The sequence below is a fragment of the Columba livia genome, chromosome 9 (genome assembly GCF_036013475.1).
Source record: "Columba livia isolate bColLiv1 breed racing homer chromosome 9, bColLiv1.pat.W.v2, whole genome shotgun sequence".
NCBI classification, from domain to species: domain Eukaryota; kingdom Metazoa; phylum Chordata; class Aves; order Columbiformes; family Columbidae; genus Columba; species Columba livia.
The window spans coordinates 7,057,052-7,065,815 of NC_088610.1; the positions used below are offsets into that span (position 1 = coordinate 7,057,052).

General features: G+C 42.8%; 1 long non-coding RNA gene across 1 annotated transcript; it reads left to right on the top strand.

Moving 5' to 3' along the window:
* LOC110355263 (uncharacterized) lies at window positions 1-4,391 on the top strand. The gene is made up of 3 exons (XR_010474622.1): window positions 1-291; window positions 2,886-3,067; window positions 3,426-4,391. It is a non-coding gene; the product is annotated as an uncharacterized LOC110355263 (long non-coding RNA).
* Window positions 4,392-8,764: the final 4,373 nt, after the last annotated feature.

The window sequence follows — 8,764 nt, forward strand, 5'->3', positions numbered from 1 at the left end:
AAGCTCCAAATAATTAAGTATCATGGTTAGCAGGTGACAGGGAGAACCTTTGCAACAAGTCCCACCTGCAGCAACTCCTTAACTGCCTTGAACAACTCCCTTAAGGGTCACCCCATTAACTAATCAGACAATTATTATTAATTACAACATCTGTGTCTGAGGAATATAGTTAGGCAAGCCCTTACAGCAATGGTTGAGAAGCAGTGTTGGGATGTTTTGCTTTATGCTTGTTTTGGAAGTAGGAGGTGGAAGTGAAGGTCACCAGAGATTGCTTTCCTATGGATCATTATGGTAAAGTATGGCTTACTATTTCCCTTAAGAGAGGGTACTGAGGGGTGAATATCTCAGTACTTCCAGACCCTTGCTCCAGATAATTCCATTTGTGCTGTGGTTTAATCCCAGATAGTGACCAAGACCAGGATAGCTGCTTGCTGGCTTCCCCCTTGCCCCCAAAGTGGGGTGGGGAGAGAACTGAAAGGGATGGAAGAAATTAATGGGTTGAGATAAGAACAGTTTAATAAGACAACAACAAAATATAAATAAGTGATAAGAAATACTGTATCTATTAAGCTCAGTTTGTTCAGGTGAAATACAGTTTCTATGTTGTCTCTATGGAAAAATTGAAGGCAAATGTGGTGGTGTTTTGCTTTTGAAATGAGCTCTTTTAAGGTTTTGGGTGTCCAGATTCCCAGTACTTTCAGAGCTCACTTGACAAGATTTTGTGTATCCTCATATCATGTTGCAAGCTGAAGGGATGTTTTAACTAGTGAGCCTAATATCCTTTAGTTTTCTTGCTCCCTCTCCATGTTTTTGTGAAGTTAACCCTTTTTATGAAGCTCCCCTAGATTAGCTGTTGCAGTGCACAGACTATCTGGACAATGCTAGGCTGGATCAACTCAAAACAATTTTTTTTCTCTTTCCCTCTCCGGTCCCGACCACTTACTGCTGCTATCTGTTGGCCCATCTGGTTTTGAAGAGGTATGTGCAGAATCTAGCAAAAGCATGATAATGTGTTCATGATATGCTCTGCACAGAAGCAGTCAGGTAATCATGGATGATAAATATATGTGAAATCCATAACTAGTTTGTACATTTCCACTGTGCCATCAGCTGTAGCTTGTACAGGCGGAGGAGCACACTGGGAGTACATCACACCTTTCTGAAGTGCCGTGGAGTATGTGTGGGGGTAAATATGAGTAGGTTATTTTGTCCTTTTCTGCGTTTTCAAAGGTGTTTGGGCTCCAAACATATGGTTTCATGTATAAGGGTGAAGGGTCCATTTTTTTCCTTGTAGCTGCAGCCTTCTAGTAGCTGTGCTGTTAACCCTTGCTGTGTTTCCAGGGCCAGACAATCTTCTACAGAGATTAGTGCTGTTTTCTATAGACGGACTCAGACAGTGTGCCTTACGTGGAGCCTAAAAAGCAGGTTATCCTCATAGGAAATGCAACCAGCAGCTTGCAGTTCCCCCTGCATTAAACACACAGCAGAAAGGTCAGTAGATGTCTGGAGGGGTTCCTTCAGAGAGGATGGCAGTGCGGGGCTTGGCCATGGATCGTCCTGCTCAGAGCAATTTGCTGGCGTTCACCTCTTGTGGGCACTGGCTTCATTTGCATTTCTACCACAGGACAACACACCTTGCCACTCTGATAAGGCGGCTCTTTTGAGACATCTTACTTGATCTGGACACTCTCGCATAGAGGCGTCAGCTCCTATTGCGTTAATGTGCGTCTCAGGAGTGCTGTGATATTTGCTCTGTGCTCAGGATGGGAGCTCTTCTAGCTTCCCCCACCTACTTCACATGCTGATACGCACACTTCAAGCTGTCCAGTGTATCTCAAGAGAGCAGAAAGTATTTGCTAAAAATATTTATGCGGAAGTTATTTGTGGCCTGGCCCACATCAACCCTGTGGCAGCTGTTACACAACACTGCACAAAGAAGCCCTTATCTGGAGGAGCACACAGACAGTTTTATACCCCACAAGTTACCAAGAGGCAATCCTACTGACTTTTCAATCAAACTCTAGGAATTTGAGGCTTGGATATTCAATTTAGATGTCAAATCTTGTCAGGCAGGCTCTGCCGAGCTGCTTTCTCATGCCTTTCAATTCAAAGGGGGCTTCTGGTAGACAGGATAAGAAAATGCTGCACTGTTCCAAGGAACAGTACCTTCTCCCCAAAAGCTAGAGGCAAAACAGGTCTCCCTAGCTGGAATTTAGCTCAAGATTAGAATTATTTTTGTGCTCTCCATGTTGTAGAAAGCATTGCAATAGCCTATGGAGGGGGAAAGGAGACTTGCCTCGTGGCTGACATTGGGTATGTATCCACAGGGCTGGGCACAGAAATTGGATCTGGCCCATAACTGGACTTCACTGCTGGAGAGCACATCTAGGCTAGGTGGCTTTTGGCTTAAACTCTAATTAGGGTATGAAGAGTTTATAAAACACCCTTATTTGAAAAACATAATTACTCAAAATTCAGTGAAAGAGAGATCCAGCCTTTTGCTCTGGACTGTCTCTACCTTCACATAGATTCTCTGATTACATTTATGGTCTGCAGTGGCCCCATGGGTGCTGATCTTTAAAGGTCTGTAGTAAAACTTCCAGCCTCATCTATTATGGTGAGGCCATGAGAAGTGAGCTTCTGCAGGTAAGGAAGTAGAAGGTACTCTTTGATATATGGCACCGGTGGGATGCAAATGTACTTGGGGAACAACAGGAATATTAGCACTTCCCTGCCGAACCAGTCAGTACCGAGACCTATGAATCAGCCGTGGTTATAGCATAATTTCTCAGTTTACTTATGAGGTGGTAGAGGGGAAAAAGCATTGGAAAGCTTTACTGTCCTTGAGCTAGGATCACACACCTTGGATTTCCCTTCTGTACCAGGTCACTCACCTTCCCAAGGAACTCAGATTGGTTTGACACACTTGTTTTCATCAAATCCCTGGTGGCAAGTCTTCATCATTTCATTCTGTTTGGTACAAATGATGAGATGCTCAGCAATCACTTGCATGTCATGACTCCTGGAAAGGCTAATCCCCAGAGTCCCTCTCTGCCCTCTTTTTAAGGTAAATATTATACTTGCCCTTTTCCACTCCTTTGGCACCTCTGCTGTCATCTTTGCTTCCTCAAATGCAATCACTAATGGTTCATAGGTTTAGTTCAGCTAATTCTTTAAGAACTCTAGGTGGCATTTCAGCAGCTCTTGCCAGCTTGAGTAGATGTTTGAGGTTTTTTAAAGTCTAGATATTTCTTTAAATCACTGTTCCACTATACTCCTTCAGAGTAATGTATTCCCTTAATACAATTCATCATCTTAATTGCTTGGTCAAAATTTACTTGTTTGTGAAAAATATAACTATTTATTTTGAGTACTTCAACTTTGACATGCTTTTGTTTACCTATTTGCTCTTTTTTACCACTAAGCAGTGGGCCAGGAGCATCTCTTATTGTGGCCTGTTCCTCTCCCTTGCACCTCCACCTCCCTTGTTGTCAGGTCAAAATGCTGCCTTCTCAGGACTCTTCATAGAAAAAGAGACACAACGAAACCTTCAGAGATGGAGAATCAGGTGGGATGTCCATGCTAATAACACCTGTTTGCTCTTGGGGGAAAAACTTTGTGTGACTTTGTCAGCAGCACTTGGGTGCAGGTGGACAACTCTGAAGGGAGTTTGTGCACTCTTACACATTTGCGAATTTTAGTGTGGTTAGATCTGCCTTGGGAAGATTTCAGCGGTGTTCAACTTGACCTGTTTCTGTGTTATCCAAGTTCCCTGGGCTGAGGAGAACAGCATTTTTGGAGCTCCTACCAAGGAGCCAGAGAAGCCTCATGCTGCCTCAGCTGTGTCCAAGCCTACCCTGCAGCTCTGCAAAGCTGGAACTGCCCAGCAATACCCATGTTTTTGCCACTGAGGACACATCTCTACATGAAATGGGCATGAAACAGGTTTGTTTAGATACATACATGGGAACTTGGAGGACAGATGCTCATGATCAGTCCTCTCTATTTCTTCCTGGCATTCCCGAGTTGTTCTGCAGGATAGTTATCAGCTGGCACTGTTCAGAAAATAACTACAAATTTATTTTCCTGATGCTTTTCTACCCCTTGCAGCTGTCAAGAAGAGCTAAGGACCATGGCCATAAAAATCAAGTGATTCAGTTCTAGATTTTCAGGTCTAAATCATCTGAGCTACTAAGACCAGTAGCAAACTAATGTGCACTAAATGATGCACATGCAAGAGACTATCAAATATCTGCTGCTGTGGTTTTCCTTCCTGTGAAGCACTTGGTTATTATCAGAAGTAAGATCTTGAACACTTGGTTATGGGTTATGGAACAACCACTCCTAAGTCTCTAAAAAAGTTGAGGGGGGTAGGGGGAGCCCCGAAAAAAAAAAAAAAAAAAAAAAAAAAAAAAAAAAAAAAACACAAAACCAACAACGAAACAAATGAAGTTTTAAAAGCCTCAAAATCATTGTTCTAGCCAGTCAGTATTTTTGGGCTGATTTGTTTGTTTGTGTGTTTGTTTTTTTGGAAGGACTGTCTGCATTATCTCATAGTCCTCGGAGATGCTGAAGCTAAGCATCGATAGGCATCTGCATGCACTCTAGTTGACAGTAAATGCAGGTAAACGGAGTTTGTCCATATAAGAGCAACCCACATCTTACAGATACCTTCTGGGTGTATCTACCCTTCTTGAAAACTAATTTAACAGGAGCACGGCTGTGCTTGAACTGAGCCCCCTCCTATCTGCCTTGCATGATGCTGTCTAGTGGCTGCTGGGGGCCAGCAGCTTTTAGACAAGAGCACAGAATTTATACAACTGCCCATCTTTTGGGATGTGGGCAGTGCAAGTAATGGTATTATTAGAGTAATAAAGTTAAAAATCAAATGAGCCCTCTCCCAATCATCTGATGGCATTAATCAAGCCACCAAATCCGTGGCAGAGCCCCACACAGGCATGGATCAGCAGAGTTAAGCCAGTTGTAGCCCATAAAAGCTTTGCAGAAAACAATTTGTGGAAGTGAATTATGTGTAGAAAAACACAGAAAAGGAGCATTCTTTAAAAAAAATTATTTAAAAAATCCTGATATGAAGTATCATCTGGGTATCCAGCACAGATATGGAACCAACAGCCAGGCAGCAGTTTCAAAAATGGTTAAGGACATTGTGTGAGTCTGGGGTTTTTATCCAAATCCTTTTGCAGTAGGTCTGAGTGATTTAACAACTGGAGCCAAACATTCCTCCTACCAGGAGTATTCATCCAATGGATGGCACTGATTTGCAGAAAATTCTAACTAATTTCTTAGAAGCAATTTTAGATGCTGTAATACCCAAAAAAAATGCTTTGAAATAGACAACTTAGCAAGTCATCTAGTGCAACCTGTCGTCTTTTATTCATGAATTAGTTGAGATAGACTTTGATTTCTTTTTACTGAGTGTGAGAGCATGGCCTGCCTGGAATATCCCTGCTATTCTTCGCACAAAACTCAAGACTATTTCTGGACTTCATTTTTTCATTAAAATTCATTTATGGCCACTAAACCATAGTTTATATGAGTTTGTATGAGAACTTCCAAATGGAAATTTGATTTCTTTCCATTTCTGTGATACGAAGCAATCTAACTACACTTGCTAATTTAGGGGGACTTTTGCTACAGATAATCCAAGAAAGCAAAGAGACAGGGTAACACTTTCAAAATCTAAAATAGTACTATTTATTCTCAGACTTAAAGGAAAAGAACGTGTTTCTATATGGTGTTTTTAGAGCTTATTTTCCATAGAGCTCAGCTACTGCAGCTATCTAGATGCATACTCCAATCCCTCTCTTCCCTTGCTGCTGTTTAAACAAAGATCAGTGTTATTATTTGTCCAACTAAGAGCTCTTTTAATAGTCACTTACACAGACCATAGATCACAAAGTCTATGGCCCCATAGATCACAAAATATGAGCTCATGTTCTGATGAATTGTCAATTGTTTCCAAAGGGTTTGTAGGCAACATGGGTTTGGAAAGGAATGTGGAGCGACTATTTTTGCTTCCATTATTCAACCATTCCTTTTTTTTTTCCCCCCAAATAGCCTCTTTTCAGTTCCAAGGCATGTGCGGACTAGAAATAGCATCAGCCCTGGAGGATTTTCCTTTACGATTCACTTGGACATTCATTCCTCAATTTAGGGTGTCTGTTCTCAACTTTTTAGAATAGCATCTCCTTCCCTTGCTCCCTGCTGCTTGCCTCCCAGACAGAATGGTGGCCAGGCTGCCTTGGGAGAGGGATCTTCTCAGGTCAAAGTCAGAACAACCCCACTGCTTGTCTGCCAGCCAGCAGATGTAGCAGGACCTGATTTTTATTAACCAGAATAGTCGGTGCAAAATTCCCTGTTTTATGCTTAGTAGTCACTAGAGGGCAAAGCAGGTCTCCATAAAGCAATCCTGCGGCCCAAAGGGAGGTTACCCGGCTCTTGCCTTTGGCTCATGAGTTTCTGGAATGGGGTTCTGTCCGCAAGGGCAGACCTAGACTGTCCCATCCTGACTGCTGAATTTGGCTTGGCTCAGGGAACTGCTGAGTTGCTGCACCTGTTTGGGGATGTAGTCAGCTTTGCCCAGAGACAGCAGTTCTTGTGTATTTCTGGTTTTGGAATGGAATTTTATCACCTTTGTTCTTATTTTGCTTATGTAAGAGAATCTTATAAAGGCAGGGTCCTTGTAGCCAAGATGACCACCCAGACATGCATCTCGCTAGCAGAAGATGCCACGGGGAGAAACACAGTGAGCTGTTTTCCTCAGAATATCCTACTAGCCAGCTGTGGCCTGAAGCTCAGATAATACAAGAGACAGGGCTGGGACCTTTGTTGATAACACGTAGTTTTTTTTCTTGAATTTCTCTGATAGCTCTTTGCATGCAGTAGCCCCTTGGCATCTACAGTGCTCTTGCACAGAAGGCCCAGAGTTTACCTGGGAAAAAAATACCTCCTTTTGTCTCTCCTGAACATGGTTCCTGGTTGCTTCATACCTTGTTCCCCCTTGTTGATATTAGAGGAAGCAAGCTGAGGCCACCTTCTCATCCTCAGCAAGCCATTTGTGAGTTGAAATCTCTTCTGGGATTAAAATTCCTAATATATGCAGTGGTTTGGACTTTGTGAAAGTCCTTCATCCTGTTTGGCAGATCAGGAACCACCACTTGAAGTCAGTGTAAAGCTAACCAGGGAAAAGTCAACTGAGAAAGCAGAGGGGGACACTGGGAGAGTGAAATCTGGAGATGACAACTCCGGGGCAATAGAATATTTTTCTTGGCATGGCTGCATCCTCAACATATTGAGAACCCACCTCAGCCAGGATAATAAAAGCTGTCAATTAAACCTTAAGTATCACACATGTAGGAGTATATTTTGTTGATACTGTCCCTGAAGTAAGCTATTTTCATGTCGGTGTGGAATAAAATGCTTTGGGGAGTGCTTAGGCAGCAAGAAGCCCTGACTCTCTAAACTGGAGACTTGTACTGCTGAACTTCTCAGTTTTCAGCATCTTGGTAAATATTAAGGTTTCCAAAACAAAGAGCAGAAATATTTCAGTTTCCAAAATAAATGGAAGATCTGCTGACTGAAAGATACTTTGATTTAAAGTGTTTAATATTGGGTGAAACAAACAAACAAGAATCTACTGTCCTTTGTAGACCTGAAAACTCACTTTTCAACCAACTCTGCTAGGAATTTTTGAGTACCAAGATTCAAATCAATGTCTGTAGTTGGGTTCCATCACTCTGTACTCTGTCACTTACGAAGTCCTACTTGCACGGGGACTGAAGTCACTATGGGCCAGCTTACACAGCAGAAATGGTTTGGCTGTTGGCAGGTGTACCTGGTGCCACAAAGGTGGATTGAGCTCCAGATGGAAAGGACCTGCACTGGGCTGACAAGCGATTTCATCGAAGCAGCAAGGTTTCCCTTTCCAGAGTGCCAGCAGGTTTTTTTTCCTGCTTGGGAAAGGCTTTTCAGACTGTAAGGCTTTACCCTGAGATGTTGAGCCAGCTCATAAATAGCACCTCAGGCGAGTCAGTACACTCAACCCTGAGCCAAAATCAACAAAGCCTGTGCTCAGGCCTTGCTACTGAGAAATGATAATTGCTTTTTGAGTTGTGCAAATGCCCCACATAGAGCCATTTAGCTGAGATCTTTCATTACCTTGAAATCTCTGAAATGAGCAGGGTGCATGTAAGTCAGGGAGGTCTGTAGCAACCCAGAGGAGGCTGGAAAGACCAGGACTTTCCACTCAATGGGATCGTGGATTTATACCAGCAGGCATCTAGCTTGAATTTGTACCTTCAGCAGAGTCAGAACATGCAGCAGTTGCTGAGCCACTAGCTGGAGCTACTCTGCTTTTGGGAAAAAGCAACTCTCCCACCTCGCACTGAGAGTCCCTCAGAAGTCAATTGGAGGATGTCTTTATTTTGAAGTATCTACATTTGACCTTACTGCAGGAAGAACAAGGATCTAAGGCTACGTTTTTTAACTTTTACCCATTTAAAATGAGGCATCTGAATGCCTAGTCTGGACTATTTAGTTGCTAAACAGCCAGAGCTCACACTGAGCACAGGGATAATTGTAAGTTCTCATCACTTCTGGAAAATGGGTCATTAAATAGGGCATTAAGTATAGCATTAGCTGCCTCATTTCAGCCACCTAGGCTGAAGAAATTTGGCTGTTCAAAGGCAAACAGAGGCACAGATTAGCACTGGGTGCAGACTGGTTGGCCCTGCTGGTGTTTCCT